This window comes from Schistocerca serialis, chromosome 7 (genome assembly GCF_023864345.2).
Source record: "Schistocerca serialis cubense isolate TAMUIC-IGC-003099 chromosome 7, iqSchSeri2.2, whole genome shotgun sequence".
Taxonomy (NCBI): Eukaryota; Metazoa; Arthropoda; class Insecta; order Orthoptera; family Acrididae; genus Schistocerca; species Schistocerca serialis.
This window is the reverse complement of record NC_064644.1, coordinates 170,543,219-170,566,332: the sequence shown is the minus strand read 5'-3', so window position 1 is coordinate 170,566,332 and position 23,114 is coordinate 170,543,219. Positions and strand designations below refer to the sequence as shown.

The 23,114-nt window shown below is 44.3% G+C and overlaps 1 protein-coding gene across 1 annotated transcript in view; it reads right to left on the bottom strand.

Annotated features, from left to right (window-relative positions):
• The window catches only part of LOC126412857 (uncharacterized), a 542,164-nt gene extending 519,494 nt beyond the window's left edge, over positions 1–22,670 (bottom strand). Inside the window, exon 1 of the mRNA XM_050082718.1 lies at positions 22,577–22,670. The gene's annotated coding sequence lies outside the window, so the exon portion shown is untranslated. The remainder of the gene's footprint in view (positions 1–22,576) is intronic.
• Between the last annotated feature and the right edge of the window lie 444 nt (positions 22,671–23,114).

Genomic DNA, 23,114 nt, shown 5'->3' with positions numbered 1-23,114 from the left:
TTCACTGCAGTGTCGGGAGGCTGGGGTTCACGGACGGGCCTGGAGGCGTGAGTGCACGCATCACACCCTGCTGGACACGCGGTCCCCGGGCTGGCGCTTTCGAGGCGCTGGTGAAAGCGCTTGCGGTCTCATTTTGTCGGTTCCACCGTCCACGGGATCGGCTGGTACCGCAGAAAAAAAAAAACAGACTTCCCCGCGTTTCCCTGTGGCTGCCACCTGGGACACAACAGCAGACACCCACCAGTCACCTCCCGGATAGCGTCAGGGGCGACGTAACAATACTTACATGATCACTTTATTGTCTGTCTGTCTGTACTTTCGAATATTAAGACCCCTATTTCTCAGGAATCAGCAGAGGAGTAAACTTGAAATTTATATCAAATGCTACGATCTACGGTCCGTTGGCGCTGTGAAAACAGTTTAAGCTTCTAAATAAACACAACCAAAACATACGGCCAATTATTAGGACCTCTTTCTTTCAGGAACAGGTGGAAGTATCAAGTCGATTTTAATGCCAAATACTAAGGTCTACGGTCCTATTCGAACTTCTAAGTCAGTGCAATCAAAGCTACAACCAAACGTATCACATATTTTAATATTCGCCAACTCACACATCAGAACGTATTGATGAACTGATATAATTGCGTACGCTTCCGCAGCCAGCCTCAGTAGACATAAAAATTTTCTGGGTGTGGTACCGCGTCATATTGTAAACAACTGCTGCTGGAGGAAACCAACGTTTCGACCACGGTTGCGGCGGCCTTCTTCTGGGTCTACTGCGCAGTGGCCGAAATGTTGGTTTTCTCCAGCAGCAATTTTATAAAATATGACGCGGTATCATACCCAGCCCAGAAAACTCTTATGTCTATTGATGAACTGTCTGTACGCATGTCGGGTCTGGCGAGCTACGTTATAAACAAAAACGTTGAAGTTTACGTGGAAGAAGCCTACTAGCCAACGTAACTGTTCCCGAACAGCAAAAACAGTATCGCAAACATGCTGACGATTACATTTGAAAAAACTGGAATCAGATTAAATTTGGTGTTTTTTCACAAAGACAGGGTTTTGGTTTCTTGACATTCATTAAACGTTAACTGATAAGGGTTAGGGTTAGGTTAGTGTTGTTTAACGTCCCGTCGACAACGAGGTCATTAGAGACGGAGCGTGAGCTCGGGTTAGGGAAGGATGGGGAAGGAAATCGGCCGTGCCCTTTGAAAGGAACCATCCCGGTATTTGCCTGAAACGATTTTAGGGAAATCACGGAAAACCTAAATCAGGATGGCTGGAGACGGGATTGAACTCATAAGGCAAGATCAGTGTATGAAGTACAACCGAAGTTCCAAATCTTACCTTCTGGAATTTGATCGAGGGATAGCTGTCTATTCTGCAGTGTTGAATTCGTCGTGCGCCACCAGAACTGAAATCACTGGAAAAACAGCCTGAAATTGTGTTCGGGTGTTTGTAATGAGATTACAATTTTGCTTCACTGTTTGTTGTATGAATTAAACGCGTACCAGTGTTGTAATACTTATAGATGTGCTGTATATTGGCTGGAACAAGAACTGTAGATGTTCATGGGTTGTACCGCCAAAGGATATTGTAGATATAGCTATGTAAATTAATAAAAGAAAAGTGGTGTAGCTAATTCCTGCTCTGTGCTGACACATCTTCATCTCAAAGTAGGGCTTGCGCTCAACGCCCTCAATTATTTCTTTGATGCACTCCAAACTCTGCCTTTCTCAACAGCTTTTAGGCTCTGCATGTCCCTCGGGTGCCATGCAAGTTATTCCTTCATGTCTTAACAAATAACCTATTGTTTTCTCCCTTCTTCTTGTGTTCCTTTCTCCACTGATTCTGCCAAGAACCTCGTCACTTCTTATCAGCCCATTTTGTTTTCAGTATCCTTTTGTAGCACCACATCTCAACTGTTCCGAATTCTTCTTTACCAAATTCCGCACAGTTCATGATTCGCTTCCATGCTCCAAACGTACATTCTCACAAATTTCTTTCTGAAATTAAGGCCGATGTTTGGTACAAGCAGACTTCTTTTGACAAGAAATGCACTCTTCATCTGCGCTAGTATGCTTCTTGCTTCATCGATCATACGTTATTTTGCTTCCAGTGTAACAGAATTCTTTCACATCGTGATCCCCAATGTTGATAAGTTTTCCGCTCATCTCATTTCTGCTGCCCCACATTACTTCTGCCTTTTTAAGGTTCCGCAACTCAGTCGATAAAAACGGAACCCTTATAACATCGCCTAGGTGTCCGTCTGTCTGTTTTTCTGTCTGTCTGACTGTTGAAAATCCTTTTTCTTAGGAACGGTTAGGCGTATGAAGTTGAAATTTATGTCACGTCTTAAGGCCTAAGGTTTCCTGGCGGTGTAGAAAATTGAAAGTTCTAAGTCAATGCAATCAAGACATACGGCTGTTTATGTGAAATATTTGGATAACTGCAAAATCACTTATCAAAATCTACCCATTAGTCTAGTATCATGAAATTAGGAAAAAGGAGGGGTTCACAAGAGAACCAAAGGAAAAAGAATCCGAAAACTTTAAATTTGTAATGAAGTCACAAGAAAAGAATTGTCATTCCTTATCTGATTGTTAGTCTGTTAGGACCCCTTTTTCTTAGTAATAGCTAGAGTTATCATGTTGAAGTTTATGTGACATTCTAAGACCTTTATGTCCTTCGGGGTGTAATACATGTAAGCTTCTAAGTCAATGAAACTAAAAGATACGGCCATTTCGGTCACATATATTGATCCTCGCAAACGCACTCATCAAACCTTACAGGGTACTTGCGTTGGCCTAGAATCATGCAATTTGGCAAGAACCAACGTTTCACAGTACAACCAAAGGAAACACTCTGCAAACTGTTAATTTTTTATTATAGCACAATAAAAAATACTTAATTTCTTCATTTGTTATTCGACCTTAGAATTGGAATTAAAGCAATCAGCAGTTCTGCATTCAGGCTACCAGGGTCTCAAAGGTCAAAGTCAGAAATTAGCGTTTTACACTCAATAGCGTGTGCTCATTAGAGTCTTCATTCTTTTCAACAGGTTCTGGTATCATTTCTGACTTCGCTTGGGTTAATTTCATCAACGAATCTTATCATTGATATCCTTGAATCTTAATTGTACTCTTGAATCTTTCTTTCATTTCTGTCATTGCTTCTTCGAAGCATACATTGAACAGTAGGATCAATAGACTTGGATGGGCGAGCTGTTAAGGTGATTTTGCGGTAGTTCTCACACTTATATCTCACTATCTTTGGGATGAATATCAAGGGCTCAAATGGAAACCCAGTTCTATGCAAAGAAGGGAAAGCAGAAAGGTGGAAGGAGTATATAGAGGGTCTATACAAGGGCGATGTAGTTGAGGACAATATTATGGAAATGGAAGAGGATGTAGATGAAGATGAAATGGGAGATATGATACAGCGTGAAGAATTTGACAAAGCACTGAAAGACTTGAGTCGAAACTAGACCCCAGAAGTAGATAACAGTCCGGTAGAGCTAATGATGGCCTTGGGAGAGCCAGCCATGACAAAACCCTTCCATCTGGTGAGCAAGATGTATGAGACAGGCGAAATTCCCTCAGACTTCAATAAGAATATAATATTTCCAATCCCAAAGAAAGCAGGTGCTGACAGAAGTGAAAATTACCGAACTATCAGTTTATTAAGTCACAGCTGCAAAATACTAAGGCGAATTCTTTATAGACGAATGGAAAAACCGGTAGAAGCCGACCTCGGGGAAGATCAATTTGGATTCCGTACAGATGTTGGAACACGTGAGGGAATACTGACACTACGACCTACCTTAGAAGAAAGATTAAGGAAAGGCAAATCTATGTTTCTATCAATTGTAGACTTAGAGAAACTTTTGATAATGTTGACTGGAATACTCTCTTTCAAATTCTGAAGGTGGCTGGGGTAAAATACAGGGAGCGAAAGGCTATTTACAATTTGTACAGAAAGCAGATGGCAGTTATAAGAGTCGAGGGACATGAAAGGAAAGCAGTGGTTGGGAAGGGAGTGAGACAAGGTTGTAGCCTCTCCCCGATGTTATTCAATCTGTATATTGAGCAAGCAGTGAAGGAAACAAAAGAAAAAATCGGAGTAGGTATTAAAATCCATGGAGAAGAAATAAAAACTTTGAGGTTCGATGATGACATTGTAATTCTGTCAGAGACAGCAAAGGACTTGGAAGAGCAGTTGAACGGAATGGACAGTGTCTTGAAAGGAGGTTATAAGATGAACACCAACAAAAGCAAAATGAGGATAATGGAATGTAGTCGAATTAAGTCGGGTGATGCTGAAGGAATTAGATTAGAAAATGAGACACTTAAAGTAGTAAAGGAGTTTTGCTGTTTGGGGAGCAAAATAACTGATGATGGCCGAAGTAGAGAGGATATAAAATGTATACTGGCAATGGCAAGGAAAGCGTTTCTGAAGAAGAGAATTTGGTTGACATCGAGTATAGCTTTAAATGTCAGGAAGTGTTTTCTGAAAGTATTTGTATGGAGTGGAGCCATGTACAGAAGTGAAACATGGACGATAAATAGTTTGGACAAGAAGAGAATAGAAGCTTTCGAAATGTGGTGTTACAGAAGAATGCTGAAGATTAGATGGGTAGATCACATAACTAATGAGGAGGTATTGAATAGAATTGGGGAGAAGAGGAGTTTGTGGCACAACTTGACTAGAAGAAAGGATCTGTTGGTAGGACATGTTCTGAGGCATCAAGGGATCACCAATTTAGTATTGGAGGGCAGCGTGGAGGGTAAAAATCGTATAGCGAGACCAAGAGATGAATACACTAAGCAGATTCAGAAGGATGTAGGCTGCAGTAGGTACTGGGAGATGAAGAATCTTGCACAGGATAGAGTAGCATGGAGAGCTGCATCAAACCAGTCTCAGGACTGAAGACCACAACAACAACATCTTCGGGATTGTGTTGATGTTTACTTATTTGTTGTAATACATGTTTAAAGGAGTTGCGATGCTGAGATACTCACTGTGTGAAATGGTAACTGGTGGAAATAACCATGGAGTGGAATTTCTATTTTACGAAACGAGGCTGGAGGGCAAAGTGTAACTGGGTCCCTGCAAAAGGACGGCTAAATGCGATTATTCCGGCTGGTCGCGAAGGAGGTTTCCGGTGGAACGAGTGAAGGAGCGCCCCGGGCGCAGATGTGGTTCCGCAGTAGCCAGGAAGGCCCTTTCGGCGCGAGACAGACGGCTAGTGTACGCGTGGAGAAAGCGGGCCTCGTAGCGGCTGGGCTATGCCGCGCCGCGACGTGATCATCGCTCGCGCGTGCAGCCGCGCCAAATTGCTGCCATTCTGTTCGATAATGCAACGTTATGCAACCGGCTACGGCAGCACATTGCTGCATGTCCTCCCTCTTGCATTTGACAGCGAACACTCACGTACGAGGTTTACCGGCAATCGTTCCTCAAGCGATCTATTCGAGACTGGAACAGCAAAGGGGAGGGGAGGTGGGGGGCCGTGACAGCGGTACACAAAATACCCTCCGCCACGCAGCGCAAGCTGGCTTGCGTTGGTATAGATGTACATAGGATGGCGTTGTTATCATGCTGATGTGCCTTTCGCTTGTGCTTTTGTGAGTTCGAACTTCCTCCTGTGGAAATTTATCAGTGGCAAGGAGATAACTGCTAGGACTGGCAACGAAAAGCGGTGTTTCTTAGGTCAAAATGCACTTTTTGTTGTATAAAAAATGAATTTTGGAGAAATATTATCGATTTATGAGCCTGGTAGGGGCGTCGTGTTGTCGCAACGTTTCGACGATTTTCCTACTAATTATCTTCAGGCAAAGATACTGAGCGATGTGGCGCAGTGGTTGGCACATTGGACTGCACTCGAGAGGAAGACGGTTCAAATCAACGTCCAGGCCACCCGGATTTAGGTTTCTTGTGGTTTCCCTAAACTGCTGCAGCCAATACGCCAGGATGGTTCCCTTGCAAAGCCACGGCCGATTTCCTTCCCCATCCTTGAGACTTTCAGAGCTTGTGCTCCGTCACTACTGACCACGACGTTACCGGGACGTTTAACCTCGAACTTCATTCCTTCTTCAGGGAAAGATAAAGAGTAGGAAACTCGTCGAAACGTAGCGACAACACGAAACCACGACTCTCCTGACAATTCGAGAAGATTTCATCTATGAGCCCAGGAGGTCTCCATTCTCAAAAAAAAAAAAAAAAAAAAAAAAAAAAAAAAAAAAAAAAAAAATTTGGTGATTTTTTTTTTTTTTTCTTCCAGGTGAATAGACAGTCCAGCATTATTTGAGCGAGTACAGTCCATCCCTAAAATGTGATTACGCAATCTCTTCAAAATCTTCATCAACAACTCTAAATACATTGCTGGACATTTAAAAGGCAACACCAGCAAGGATAGCAAAAAACAAAATCTTACTTTTTGCGCATACACATGATGGTTCCGTATACAGAGTGGCTATATCAAACGTTTGCTATTTCAGCCAGTGTAGGTCGATAACCGTTCACCTTATGAGTACCCAACTTCATAGAATAGATTTTGCGCAGCAGGATTTGCGTTCTTAGTAGTGTTAGTGTCATGAATTGCCGTTAGGCAGACGGCTGAAACACAAGTGTATATGTGCATTGTCACTGCAGACAGTCAACATGGCCCTGGACACTGTGAGCAGAGCTGTAATCATAAAGCTTTTTTATGAAAACAGCAGCAATACTGCTAGTTCTTTTTCATTTAATTGTTTTTCAGTCAATGCTGTGCTCCAAACGCACTTTCTCAGAAATTAAATCCTCAAATTAAGGCCTCTGTTTGATGCCAGTAGACTTCTCCTGGCCAGGAATGCCCTTTTTGCTAGCGCTAGTCGTTCTTGCTCCGTCCGCCATGGTGTATTTTGGTGCCTAGGCAGCAGAATTGCCTCACTTACCTTACATCGTGATCACCAATTTTCATCTTAACTCCCTCGCCATTCTCATTTCTGCTACTTCTCGTTACCTTCGTCTTCCTTCGATTCACTGTCAGTCCATATTCTCTATTCATCAGATAGCTCATTCCACTCAATAGATCCTATAATTCTTCTTCACTTTCACTGAGTAGCAATGGCATCAGCGAATCTTATAATTGATATCCTTTCAGCTTGAATTTTAATGCTACTCTTTAACGTCCCAGCTGGCCTTGTGGCAGAGCGGTTCTAGGCGCTTCAGTCTGGAACCGCGTGACCACTACGGTCACGGGTTCGAATCCTGCATCGGGCATGGATGTGTGTAATGTCTTTAGGTTAGTTAGGTTCCATTAGTTCTAAGTTCTAGGGGACTGATGACCTCAGATGTTAAGTCCCATAGTGCTCAGAGTCATTTGAAGCATTTTTTTGATGTTCCATTTATCTCGATTACAGCTCATTTGATGTCCAGATTGAATAGTAGAGGTGAAAGAGTACAATCCTCTCTTACACCGTTTTTAATCGGAGCGCTTCGTCCTTGATCTTCCAGTCATTGTCGTCCACTCTTTGCATGCATCGACCCATTAAAGGAATACAGAGACGTCGTCTTTCCAGACCAGTGTTAAGAAACATGATCCTGAGGTTCGAATTAACTCACGATTTGGGAATTACTCCTGGCAGAGGCGAATTGTGTGAGAAATTATTGAAGAAGTTATTGTTGCCACGGCTGAGATGGCTGCAAGCAATATGCTGTCTTCGAGCAGTGCATGAGCTGTGTGCTGTGTCACGACAGCTGTACATTCCAATTTTCTCCTTTCGAAAAGCGCTGCTAACAATTGCGGTTCCAGGCTATCGTGGATGCAAATCGTCATCACATCGAGCAACGCTTGTAAACTGGAACGTAAGTAAGGTGAGCTATCAACAATGCTACTCTCTCAAGTGAAAATTAAAATTATTTCTTTCACTCATTTATTCGTTATTTCTCTTCCACATGGTCTGATAAATGTTCACACAACGTTTCGCGAAGTACCACTCGTATCTCATTGGGGCCTTTTCAAGTAGCGAAAGTTTAATTACACTGAAGAGCCAAAGAAACTCGTAAACCATGCTAATATTGAGTAGGGTCCCCGCGAGCACGCTGACTGCCGCAGCAACACGTGGCATGGACTCGACTAATATCTGAAGTAGTGCTGACGAAATTGATACCACGAATCCTGCAGGGCTGTCGATAAATCCGTAAGAGTACGAGGGGGTGGAGAGCTCTTCCGAACAGCACGTTCCAAGGCATCCCAGATATGCTCAATAATCTTCACGTCTGGGGAGTTTGGTGGCCAACGGAAGTGTTTAAACTCAGAAGAGTGTTCCTGGAGCCACTCTGTAAAAATTCTGGACGTGTGGAGTGTCGCTTTGTCCTGCTGGAATTTCCCACGTCCGTCGGAATGCATAATGGACATAATGGATGCAACTGATCAAATTGCTTATGTACGTGTCACCTGTCAGAGACGGATCTAGACGTATCAGGGGTCCTATATCATTCCAACTGCACACGCCCTACACCATTACAGGCCATCCACCAGCTTGAACAGTCCCCTTCTGACATGCAGGGTCCATGGATTCATGAGGTTGTCTCCATACCCGTACGCGTCCATCTGCTCGATACAATTTAAAACGAGACTCGTCCGACCGCGCAACATGTTTCCAGTCATCAACAGTACAATTTCGGTGTTGACGGGCCCAGGCGAGGCGTGAAGCTTTGCGTCGTGCAGTCATCAAGGGTACACGAGTGCGCCTTCGGCCCAGAAAGCCCATATCGATGTTGTTTGGGTGAATGGTTCGCACGCTGACACATGTTGATGATCCAGCGTTGGAATCTGCAGCAATTTGGAAGAGTTGCACTTCTGTCACGTTGAACGATTCTCTTCAGTCGTCGTTGGTCCTGTTCTTGCAGGATCCTTTTCCGGCCGCAGCAGTGTCGGAGATTTGATGTTTTACCAGAGTCCTTATATTCATAGCACACTCGTGAAATAGTCGTACAGGAAAATCGCCACTTCATCACTACCTCGGGGATGTTGTGTCCATCGCTCGTGCGCCGATTATAACACCACGTTGCAACTCACTTAAACCTTGATAACCTGCCATTGTAGCAGCAGTAACCAGTATAACTATCTCTGTATTTGAATACGCATGCCTACACCAGTTTCTTTGGCACTTCAGTGTATAACAACACTGCACATTGTAGTAGGAAGGTACATGGTATTTTTATAGGTTACTCAGAGCATAGAAAAAACTGTGAACGGCGGTACCACGTCTGGCTATAACAGTGGCTCTAACCCTATTGGGCATCTAACCTGGTTGGGAGTCGAACTCAACTTCGACAGATACGCGTACGGCACTCCAACATGCTTCAGCTCGATACCAGAGTTCATCAATGTGGCCGGCGTGTTACGGCGTGCCACTCTCTCAGGAATCCCTGTATAGATGCTTTCAATGGATAAGAATCTGGAGAACGTGTTGGCAACGTCAACGTTCCTTATAACAAGATATCACAAGACTGCTGTTCTGACCTACCTCTGTACTCGTGTGGAGTACAGAGGTAGGTCACGATAGCATAGACAGATGTGGTCTTGCAATACCTTGTTGAAAGGTAACCAAGGTTCATTGTTGTAAGTGGGCGCACCTCCGGCAGCTGTCCTCAGTTTGCTACCACCGCCAAAGTAAGGCGCAACAATAGTCGCCATACTCATTGTCCGTAGTGCCCTGACGTCATCGCGGTGCGTTCCTGTATTGGTGGGCACGTTGTGCTTTTCTTGTCCAGCGACTGCCAAGTGTGTACAGTCTGTCCATAAAGTACATGCGTATTTCGTTCACTTTTGTTGCTTGTACCTGTCCATGATGTCTCTCGCCCATAAAGAAAGCTCTCTGGAGTCCATAGAAGGCTACAAGCTTAAACTGGAATTTCTGTTTAGGAAATCGAAGACGACTGAACAGCCAGCAAACAAGGAAATTTGAAGCGTATTAAACTGAGGTAGATGACGTAGCTGAGGCTTTAAATACAATCTTTGACGTTTATTTGTTTACCAGTGCCAACAAATATTTGTCGCCTATTAGCCTGAAACCAGTCATCAACCTAATAGCTGAGGTTTTATAGTCTCAGCACAATCAAAATAGCCAACTGACTAATACATAACGTTATTCCAATATAAAAATTTCTGAAAACATCCGACAAAACAGCGATGGTAACCGGTTTCGATCATATGTAGAAAATCATTAGACTGTGTCTCTGCAATGCAGAAAGCAGTTCTCCTTATATGCTAACCTGTATCAATGTAATACAATTTATCTAATTAATAAAGTATTGATACTCGTCAATAATAAAACAACAATTTTTATATCGCTAGGTGGTGAGCAGAGTCGACGAGCGGAAAACTGACAAGTGTCGGAATACACCTCTGGCAAGTTATTACGATAGTTTTCATAGTCCTGAATCTTTTTCGTGACAAAATTTCAGTACAGAACACGAGAAGTGTGCAAAATACAACTAAATTCCGTAGTCACCAAAGGCTACCTTATACCGCTGGCTGTCTCAGCAATAACGACAGGGTTTTTGTTCTTGTTTTGAAACACGAAATTAGTGTCTCTACCCTGGAAATGAATCATCGGTTGCCACGCTAACGAAGCTTTATTACCGTCTTTATCTCTGGAAAAAATGTATTACGCATAACCGTATCTTGTCTAGAGATAGGCTTTATCAGTTTTCCAAGCGGAATAGGAATATATTTTACTGACCGTTTGAAGGGACCTGGTACGATTGTAGCAACGTGTGGAGCTGTCATATTTGCGTTCACTGCATGTGCTTCATACGAAAAATGGGAAACCATAAGGTCCGTGTGGAATAACCAAAGAATTAATAAGGGCAGCTTCTATGGTTGTGCCTGGTGTGTTTGACTGGTTGTTTAAGAAGTGTTTGAAAGCCGGATAGGTACCCAAGGAATGGAAAAAGTGTGTTATTACTTCAATGCACGTGAAGGGAAATAAGCAAAACTGTGGAAATTACCGGGGTATAAGTGTGATGCCACCGCTATTGCGATTATATGGGAGGATCTTAAAGAATAGAACCGGAGGCTACAATAGCTGAAGAACGGAGTGGTTTTAGGCCAGAGCGCTCATGCACTGATGAAATATTGACATTACGGAATCTAATACAGAAGATAATTGCCAGAAGATACAGACCTGTTTAGTCTTCGTGGATTTGCGAAAGGTCTGTGACACGGTACCACAAAACAACCTGTGAACAAGAGCAAAAAAAAGGCTTGTCACCTACTTACATCAAAGCACGGACTGTGAGAGTTCTGTCAAAGTAGGAGATTAAGTGTCACCGGGGGTTCCTATTACAAAAGGACTACGCCAAGTGTGCGCTACAGCACCGACGCTGTTTAAAATCAAAGTGGAAGAAGGAAATTGGGCGTGAAGGAGCAAATGTGAAGGTGTGGGAGTACAAATCTCTTCGATGATGAAAACGTCATCATAGCAGGTGACCAAACTAATGATGAGTACGTGCTTCTGAAGTTAAAAGACGAATATTAAAGCCGGGATTTCACAACTATCTTGAGAAAAACCAAATAACTGAAGGTTAACGATAGAACCATAGGGAATGTGGAGGTTGGAACCAATAAGATCAGGGTATGTAAGACTTAAGTATCTGGTGGTTTTGACATCATCAAAAGGAAGAAGTGAAGATGACTTAAATAACAAAATATGCGACCATTGAATTCGGTCCTTTGGAATAACAACATAACAGAAAGGACGAGACAGGTGATATATCGCTCGGGACGTTGATAACATCGCTAAATACGGAGGAGAAGCGTCAGTGAGACAAGTCGTTTGCGCTAGAGATGAGTTTTGGAGCCGCAGCTGTGGCGTCTCCATCGTGTACCAAATACCAACATAGAGAGGCTATGGGTATCGATAAATCAATATAGACGCCATCGAGACAAACGTCTGAAATGGTAAGGACGATACACAGTGGCCAAAGGAAGTGTGGCAGTGGTCCCCAGCGAAAAGAAGAAGGTGTCGTGGACCTTGGAGGAGCTGGGGTCGAGATGTCCGGGGTGCAATAAGACTACGAGAAGGAGACTGACATGATCGAAGGAAGTGGAATACGGGAAGCGAGGAGGAGGTGACAGCCGTAGAATACTCGAAATATGACGACGACGATGTTGGTGCTTGCCCTTCTGTTCCTGCACCCCTGCACAAGGAAGGAAAGAGGCATCATGCTGACGTACCTACACAGTGTTAACTGAGCACGGCGGTCGACGGAACGTTTAAACGCTCTCGTTTTCGCTTTCGTTCGAGAAGTCTGTTACCGGTCAGTCTTCGCAGCATTTTTATTGCGCTGTTTCGGATCGTTAACGACACAGGCAACGGGACCTGTTCCTCCTCTCATGAAACATGGACATTTCCCACGAGAAGCTATCCAATCGACTCGCGATGTTCCGGACCCAGAGAAGTCAGCAGAGGTACTTTTTTTATTCCCAGAGCCGCGCCACGGTCACGGTCATTGCGCCCAGATCATATTTTAACTTGGGACAAGACAGCAATTTCTGTAGAAGATACAGCAGCAATTTAAATTTCAGTAACGGGTGACACCGATGGTTATCTTGCTGCAAGATGCCACCTCCGTTGGAGAAAATATCAAGGATGATGCGGGAACTAACGTCACACTATACTTAAAAATATCTTGTACGCTGAAACTCAAATGGATTGTTGACAGCAAAATTTCATCAGTAGATAAATACACTGTAAGGAGGTTGTTAAGATACTCAATTGTTTAAAAAAAATGCCTGTCAGACGTACGTGTGTATCTGTACACGCACAGAGACTAACCAAAACATTATAACCAATAATCCTCTGTATTTTGTGTCGCCCTATGAAATTTATTTCTGGTGGTATGACACGATTATAAACTGACCAGCTCACTTACCGGGTGATCAAAAAGTCAGTATAAATTTGAAAACTTAATAAACCACGGAATAATGCAGATAGAGAGTAAAAAGTGACACACATGTTTGGAATGACATGGGGTTTCATTAGAACAAAAAAAAAGTTCATAAAATGTCCGACAGGTGGCGCTGGACAGCAAAACGTCGTGACTGCTACCGTGATGAGTGAGAGGTACGAGGATATGTTACAGAATGTCATCACCCCCAGCCTGGCTGATAAACACCAGCTGGAACGTATGATGTTTATGCAGGATGGCGCTCCACCCCATATTGCTAGACGCGTGAAAGATCTCTTGCGCGCGTCGTTTGGAGATGATCGTGTGCTCAGCCGCCACTTCCGTCATGCTTGGCCTCCCAGGTCCCCAGACCTGAGTCCGTGCGATTAATGGCTTTGGGGTTACCTGAAGTCGCAAGTGTATCGTGATCGACCGACATCTCTAGGGATGCTGAAAACATCCGACGCCAATGCCTCACCATAACTCCGGACAAGCTTTACAGTGCTGTTCACAACATTATTCCTCGACTACAGATACTGTTGAGGAATGATGGTGGTCATATTGAGCATTTCCTGTAAAGAACATCATCTTTGCTTTGTCTTACTTTGTTATGCTAATTATTGCTATTCTGATCAGATGAAGCACCATCTGTCGGACATTTTTTGAACCTTTCTATTTTTTTGGGTCTAATAAAACCCCCATGTCATTCCAAGTATGTGTGTCAATTTATACCTCTCTATCTACATTATTCCGTGATTTATTCAGTTTTCAAATTTATACTGACTATTTGATCACCCGGTATATAAAAACCCCTCCCCCTGGATAAGTTTCAGCTTACGACCTTCACCACTGCCCACGGCGAAACTGAATACCTCCTGCTGGCGCTGTGGGCACGTAACGTGGTAAGGAAAGTACGATGGTTGCCCAGAAAGTAATTTCCGATTGGTCGCAAAATGGAAACCACTGGGAAAACCTGGTAAAGCTTTGCACAGATGTGTTGGGCAGTGTCTCTGGTATGATCGTCGATCGTGTCGCGTCCCTCTTTACAGTTTTCAGTGAACAGCGATCACGTAAAGACGCTTAGGGAATAGCGTCTCCCGCCAAGTATGACGGCCTGGTTAGAGATTTCGCCTGTGTCGTGCAGCCCACATAACACATCTGTCGAGCAGCTCCTTCATGTAAAAAAAAAAAAAAAATGGCTCTGAGCACTATGGGACTTAACATCTGTGGTCATCAGTCCCCTAGAACTTAGAACTACTTAAACCTAATTCACCTAAGGACATCACACAACACCCAGTCATCACGAGGCAGAGAAAATCCCTGACCCCGCCAGGAATCAAACCCGGGAACCCGGGCGTGGGAAGCGAGAACGCTACGGCACGACCACGAGCTGCGGACTCTTCATGCCAATTCTCGGCCGCACACTGCAGGGGCAATGAAGACGCTCCTGCAGCGTTTCCGATAAGTGTTTGATCATCCACAATACAGTCCGTAATTGGCTCCCCCTGAGTCTCATCTCTGCTCACAAGAACCGCTGGCTATGAAGACAAAATTTTTCCACAGACAACGAGCTACAGACCAGTGCAGATAACTGGCCGGAAGCACAGGCGGCTGCTTTCTATGTCGAGGATATTGGAAAGTTGATACAACACTACAACACCACTCGAAGTTGGAGCGGCGACTATATAGAGAAGTATGTGGAAGGTGTACCTAACTGTTGCAAATAAAACGTTCCTGGTTTTCACTGCGGCTTCCATTTCGCGACCGATCGGAACTTACTTCCTGGACAACCCTCGTATATGAGCAGAGGAGAGACAAATCATTCTGGGAACGATACCGACCGCAAACGGAGAAATACACTGACATAAGCGTGATAAAAGCGACGTCAATTAAGCGTAGATTGCTACAGCCCGTCACCTAAGGAGAGGCGTGTCGGAAACGATGAAGCCGTTCGGATGTTCGCGTGCTCCTATCGCGAGCATTTATGGAAAGCGACTGAAGGGTGACGAGACCACGAGCAGTGACAGGGTGTTGGGCATCATCGCAGAACGGGAAGGTCAGAGTTTGCCTGCTCTCTACAGGATAATAGGCGGCGATGTGTACCGATAGAGGTGGCGCAGTGGTTAGCACACTGGACTCTCACTCGGAAGGACGGCGGTTCAAACCCGCGTCCGCCAGCCTGATTTAGGTTTTCCGTGATATCCCTAAATCGCTTCAGGCAAATGCCAGGATGATTCCTTTGAAAGGGCACGGCCGACTTCCTTCCCCATACTTCCCTAATCTGGTGGGACCGATGACCTCACTGTTTGGTCCCCTCTCCCCAGATCAGCCAATCAATGGCGATGTGTGGCAGATCTGACGACGAGTACAATCCTGGTGCAGGCACAAGTGTTTCCAAGCACACTGTTTAGCGCACATAGTGTCTCAGCATGGCGCTCCGTAGCAGACCATCCCTAGTTGTTCCCATGGTAATTTACGACTGTATTGCAAGCTGGGTCATCGAGGTTGTGGAAACGTGTCGCGTGGTCGAATCAACCACGTTTTATGTCACAATAGGTCGGTGGTCGTGACTGGATATGCCTACATCCAGGTGAACAGCTGCTACACAGCTGGCCATTAAAACTCCTACACCACAAAAATGACGTGCTACAGACGCGAAATTTAACCGACAGGAAGAAGATGCTGTGATATGCAAATGATTAGCTTTTCAGAACATTCACACAAGGTTGGCGCCGGTGGCGACACATACAACGTGCTGACATGAGGAAAGTTTCCAACCGATGTCTCATACACAAACAGCAGTTGACCGACGTTGCCTGGTGAAACGTTGTTGTGATGCCTCGTGTAAGGGGGAGAAATGCGTACCATCACGTTTCCGGATTGTAGCCTATCGCGATTGCGGTTTATCGTATCGTGACATTGCTGCTCGCGTTGGTCGAGATACAGTGCCTGTTAGCAGAATATGGAATCGGTGGGTTCAGTAGGGTAATACGGAACGCCGTGCTGGATCCCAATGGCCTCGTATCACTAACAGTCGAGATGACAGGCATCTTATCTGCCTGGCTGTAACGGATCGTGCAGCCACATCTCGATCCCTGAGTCAACAGAATGGGACGTTTGCAAGACAACAACCATCTGCACGAACAGTTCGACGACGTTTGCAGAAGCATGGACTATCAGCTTGGAGACCGTGCCGGCGGTTACCCTTGACGCTGCATCACAGACAGGAGCGCCTGCGATGGTGTATTCAACGACGAACCTGGGTGCACCAATTGCAAAACGTCATTTTTTCGGGTGAATCCAGGTTCTGCTTACAGCATCATGATGGTCGCATCCGTGTTTGGCGACATCGCGGTGAACGCACATTGGAAGCGTGTATTCGTCATCGCCATACTGGTGTATCACCCGGCGTGATGGTATGGGGTGCCATTGGTTACACGTCTCGGTCACCTCTTGTTCGCATTGACGGCACGTTTAACACTGGACGTTACACTTCAGATGTGTTACGACCCGTGGCTCTACCCTGCATTTGATCCCTGCGAAACCCTACTGTTTGGCAGGATAATCCACGACCGCATGTTGCAGGTCCTGTACGAGCCTTTCTGGTTACAGAGAACGTTCGACTGCTGCCCTGGCCAGCACATTCTCCAGATCTCTCACCACCTGAAAACGTCTGGTCAATGGTGGCCGAGCAACTGGCTCGTCACAAAACGCCAGTCACTACTCTTGATAAACTGTGGTATCGTGTTGAAGCTACATGGGCAGCTATACCTGTACATGACATCCAAGCTCTGGCTCAATGCCCAGGCGTATCAAGGCTGTTATTACGGCCAGAGGTGGTTGTTCTGGGTACTGATTTCTCAGGATCTATGCACCCAAACTGCGTGAAAATGTAATCACATGTCAGTTCTAGTATAATATATTTGTCCAATGAATACCCGTTTATCATCTGCATTTCTTCTTGGTGTAGCAATTTTGATGACCAGTAGTGTAGAAATGCACACCGCCCAGCGTACGCAAGTCGCTGGGGACAGCATTATGTTATGGGGGACATTCACCTGGAGCGCCATGGGAGACGTGGTAATAATCGAAGGCACCGTGACAGCTGTGGACAACCTGTATCCCTTCATGCTTGATGTCTATCATGACAGCGACGGCATTTTCCAACAGAATAACTGTCCGTGTCACGAGTCCAGAATCGTATTACAGTAGTTTAAGCAGCACGATAGTGGAGTCACGATGGCGCCTTGTTCACTGGAATCACTCTATCTGAACCTGATGGTACCCATTTGGTACACTGTCGGTCGCTAGCTCCACGCCCACAAACCACCGGCCCGTAATTCACGGGAGTGTGACCTGTGCGTGGAGATCTGATGCCGCATACCTGCGGAGACCTACCAGGCACTTGTTTAATCCATGTCGGGCAGAATCGTTGCTGTATTGCGATCCAAATATGGACCAAAACACTATTATGCAGGTGGACGTAATGTTTTAGTTCACCAGTGTATGTGTTTCAACAGCAGTTTGCCCCAAAATACATAATCGTTTGTGCAGTACAGATAGGTGTGTTGACACAACCCTTTTGATTCAAATGACATTTCTTAATTTAGGCAAAATGGATAGAAACTCTGTATACTCCGTTTCCAGGCAGTACTCGATGGCAGATAGACTAATCCGTTCTTGCAGGTGTTCGCTTCCTCTTACTTGACGTTATAACGAAATTGGTGAGTTTCTATACGAGTGATTCACGAAACGACTCACCCAAGTGCACAATGTAAGCTATTGATTAGTCCCCTCAAGTAACTAGAAATCTCTTGTTTTATACATCTACATCCGTACTCTGCGAACCTCTGTGCAGTGCATGGTAGAGGGTATGTCCCACTATACCAGCTATTAAGGTTTTTCCCGTTCCACTCAAGTATGAAGCGCGCGGACAATGATCGTTTATATGCCTCAGTGTATGCTGTCATTAATCTAATTTTATCCTCAGGGTCTCTATGCGAGCGATATGGTATATTCCTAGTCGTCATTCAAAGCCAGTTCTTGAAACTTTGTTAGCAGACTGTCTCGGGATAGTTTCCGTCTATCTTAAAGAGTCTGCCAGTTCATTTCTTTCAATATCTCAGTGACACTCTCCCGCGAGTCCAACAAACCTGTGACCATTGGTGCTGCCCTTCTCTGTGTATGTTCAATATCCCCTTCCAGTCCCATTTGGTATGGCTAACACACATCAGCAGTATTCTGGGATGGGTCGCACGAGAGATTTGTAAGCAATCTCTTTTGTAGAGTGACTGCATTTCTGCAGTTTTACACCTGTAAACCGAAGTCTGCTACCTGTTTCACCGGCAGCTGATCCTAAGTGATAGTTCCACGTCATTTCCCTGCTAAGTGTCATACCCAAGTATTTACAGATTCCAGCTGCGACTCAATAATTATATTCATAGGGCACCATGTTTTTTTCGTTTCCTAAAGTGCACAATTTAACATTTTTGACCATTTAAAGCAAGCTGCCAGTCGTTACACCACCCTGAAATCTCATCAGGGTCTGACTGAATATTTGTACAGCTTCGTTCAGGCTGCACTTCGTTGTACATATTTGCGTTATCTCCGCAAAGTCTGAGTTTACTTTTAACATTGTCCACAAGAGCATTAATATACAGCATGAACAGTAAACCACCCAACACACTTTGCTGGGATAATGCCGACGTTACTTCAAAGTTTGTCGCTGACTCTCCATCCAAGATAACATCCCGCGTCCTCTCTACCAATAAATGCTCAGTCCAGCCACACATTTCGTGTGAAACCCCATATGATCGTACATTTGATAATATGCGTAGATGTTATACTGAGACAAATGCTTATTGGAAAACGAGAAATTCTGCATCTACCTGACTGCCTTAATAAACGGCCTTCAGGAGAAAAGTGAGAGGTGAGTTTTACATGATCAAGGCTTTCGAAATCCATGCTGATTGGCACGGAGTAGCTCTTTTTGTTCGAGATACCTCTGTCAAGGACATTGGACAGTTGATTTGTGAATCACTTCTGATAGACTTCTTGTAGACAGGTATGTCCTGTGCTTTATTCCAATTACTGGGCACAGTTGTTTGTTAATAGATTATAGTTAACAGAGGGCTGCGAATTGGGAATAGAATGTTTTAGGGATTCCATCGGGCCCAAGGGTTTCATTCAATTTTAACGACTTCAGCTGTTTCTCGAAGCCATTGACACTAATATACTTCACTCATCTTTCCAGTGGTACGAGAATTCAATTGGGCAGTACTCTTGAGTTTCTTTGCTATTCTCAAATTCAGTTCCGGTCTCTTCCAGGGGTGACAGGACACTAATTTTGGTGTCACTAACATCCTTTACATATGACCAGAATTTCCTTGGGCCTTGTTAAATGTGCAATTCGCATGTACGAAAGACGCAGTCCAGGTAGTAGTTTGTCGGCCAGTGCCCTTGGAATCGCCCCTTCCAAGCACGTCTCGCGCCCTGAGTCAGACCTTCGGTCAGACACGGCCTCCAGCTGTCTCACTGCCAATGAGGCTGGCCTCCTCTGTGTGCGAATTCCAGCGCTCCACCCTAACACTTCGCGAACGTTCAGATTCGTAAATACTCTTCTTGCACCCTAAGAAATCTTAGTAAATGCTTCTTTTTCAGCCAAAACAATCATTTCGTGTATTTTCGATGTTGAGAATAAGTCAGTGCCATAACAGTCATGTGTTAGCAGCCATGGAAGCTGTGATTATCTCTTCCAGTTGGGCTCACCTTTGCACTGTTTACCAACATCCGAGGGCGTGCTGAAAAGTAACGCCTCTTTATTTTTTACGTGAAAATTCCTAAAGCTTTTTAAATAAAAACAAACGTTATTAACGTTCTACCTCTTTGTTCTTCATGTCTACATCTCTGCAGCCCTCTAGCATTAGAGGGCTCCGAACTGTAGCGAGTAATGTGACGTCTTGAAACGTAACTGTGTCGGTGCTTGAGTTTCGAAGAGTTCGTCCACACATCAAGCACCGTATCCTTGAGATCACACACGACTGCTGCGACATGTGCAATAATCCGACGCCTTGGGTTCACAGTAATCGATCCTCCCCCATACAGTCCCGACTTGGTACCATTTTGTTTTCATCTCTTTCCAAAACTTGGAGAACACCTTCAAGAACTTCATGTTGACAGCGACGAAGCGGTGGAAGCAGAGGTGAGGCTGTGGCTGCATCAACAAAATCAAACAACAATCTCGTCTCTCATTGGGAGAAATCTGTTCGTCGCCAGGGTGACTGTGCTGAGAAATAGTTCCGTAGACATTAAGAATAATGAAGATGTAGAATATGAAAAACGCTTGTTATGTTTAAAAACTTTGAGTTTTCACATAAAAAATTAGGAGACGTTACTTTTCTAGCACGCCTTCGTATACAGTGTCATTCATCATTCAAGATGAGGCAGCCTATGTCAGTTTTGAACAAGTCGTGCTGTCACAGTGTCTTAGTTAAGAGTTGGCAGTAGAATTAATTCTGAGTATAACGGTTGATATGATATGAAACAGAACATTTTACTCTACACAGTGGTTGTTTCTGGCCAAAGTCAAGACTCTGCCTTGCGTCTTGAGTAATTAAGGTGTTGGTCAGTTAATGCCCTTATTTCAAGCGTTTTAAGTGTGAAGTCAGTACTGAAAGTTTTTATCATACCTTAAAACTGAAGATATGCTGAATGTAAATAGTAAGTGTATTTATTTTGGCAAAAAACAGGGTTACAGTTTTTCGTTTCTTTATTTAATCCACAGTAATCGACAAGATCCGAAATAATATACCATTTACAATTAAAAATCAAATAAAGCATCGACAGGAATGTTAAACAACCACTCTCTCAAGTTAACAACCTGGTTTCAGAAAGTGTGGCACGAATGACGCATATCTCAGAGCTCTACACTTCTTCAAAATAGTCCCGAAGAAGACTTGTAGAATACCAAGTGATGTATATTTCGACAAAAACAATCACGGAAATCAGAAGTTTCGTATCGAAGGAGTGTGGCAGTAAGAAGAACGGATGCGACGCTTCACAGCGTTATAAGTAGGGTTCTCGAGTGTACATTAAAAACAACAGAGTTTGCAATTTTTTGTGCTACGAAAAGCATATCCTGTATTATTGCTTCACTTTGTAAGTGTCCTCATGTTAGAGGTACAAAAAATATGGGATAGTTACAAGTGCATTAGAAACCCATTGAAGGTTGCATCAACAAAAGCGTGAGCGTTGACGGAAGATGAAGTTGGGACTCTCGCCAAGCATGCCAATTTCATAATGTAAAGTGTATACAGTTACAGGATTATGAAACAGCTGACGAATTTCTGTGTACAACAACTGAACTTGATTTTTATTTGCTATTCAGCAACCGATTTCGGTTTATATTGAACAATGCTCAAAGGAAATAAGATGACAGAGAGTGCATGCACATGTATTGATATATAAAAATATGTCAAAGTTATAGTAATACAGAAAACATGGTTGGCTGAGCCACATACACAACCTGTATTTACAAAATGACCAGCCCATGGTATACAAAAACTGTCAAAAGATACATGTAAAATGCCAAATATAATTACAGTGATTGTACAGCACATTCACGACATTATCAGGACATTGTGTCAATGAAAATGATAAAATTCCGTAGGAGTCCTTGGTATTCCTCCTGTAGCTGACTAACAAGGCGACATGTGACCTGCGTCGTACTCATGTTATTCAAAGAGCATTAATCACAGGCTGAAAATGTGACATGTTTTCTCGGTCTACGCATTGCAGCTACATTAAACTGCAGATAACCTATGTTAATGCATTGTTACTTGCTGCAGAAGTACAGTTATTTACAATATATCTTGCAGTCTAGCATGATACCTATTTTATGCAGCGACAATCCTTATTTATGGAACAAAGTTAATGTTCACAAAACCAAAAATGCCTTTATATGACGTTAGCAATAAATGAGCTTAAAGTTAATTCATTATGAGTAGCACGTTTATGAAGCAAACAGCATAAGATGGCGTTATCTGTGTATAGTTTAGAGAATTAGTCAAACTGTGAAACGCAATATAATCTTAAGGTAATGGTTAGCTGAAAATGAATAACACATTTTAAGAAAACATGAGTACTAGGAGACTTGTTCTGACTGCAATTCCTTTAAATATATCTGCGTATCTCCTAACAATAGATAACATTGTGGTTGCACCGTCATGTCTAAGGTATCTTATTATCACGTAAGGTGAAAACGTCTATGAATCTGAAGCCTATCTACCATTTCGTCAGTTCAAATTCGATGAGTATCTGTGTGGTTGTTGTGATTTTCGTCAGTATAAAGGCAAACTGCGATAGCTTCCTTACTGCTAGGTGACGATAAGTAACGTTTGCACAGGATTGTCATGATATCGCCCAGCCAAGTCGTAGTAGTAGATAAGTAGTTAATTCGTGGTCTGAGGATGTATCAATCCACGCTCCCACAAACAAGCAGAAAGGGAAACCGAAGTGTAAATAACACAGTACGACGCCGTGACAGCTACTGTTCCAGAAAACTGACTCGCCAGGCCACCGTCACGTGGCTCACTGTACGAGACAGCGCGGACGCGCCGCTGTTGCTTCCTACCTTTTGCGTTCAGCTGTCGTGACCGCGCGCCGCGTACGCTGCAGGGTTCGTGCGAGGAAAGGCGGACACAACTCACTTCGCACTCTGCGGAGGCCAGCTCGCCACTGGCACTGCGAGCGTTGCCGCCAGCCGCTGCCGCGGTGGTCGCGCCCACCCCTCCCCCTTCCATGAGCTCTCCACTACCCCCTCCACTCGCCAACGGACTCGGGCACCACTGCTGTAGGGCAGGCGGCCTCCAGTTACCCCTCTCCGGCGGCGGCTTTACCTCCGTTAGCAGGCGTGCGCGGATCGATAGCCAGGTCGACCGGTTGCCAGGGCAACCAGCCGTGCGGCAGCTCTGACGCAGGTGTTCCGCGGGCATCCGATTACGGACCGTCAGTACTGATAGGCAATCGCTATCTTTCAGAAGCTCTGCCACAGTGCAAATCGCTATGGTTAATCCCGAAACCTTTACAGCAATTTCGTCAAAATGCATGCCATTCCGTTTTAGGAAAGACGTATTAGCTCATTCATTCATTCATTCATTCATTCATTCATT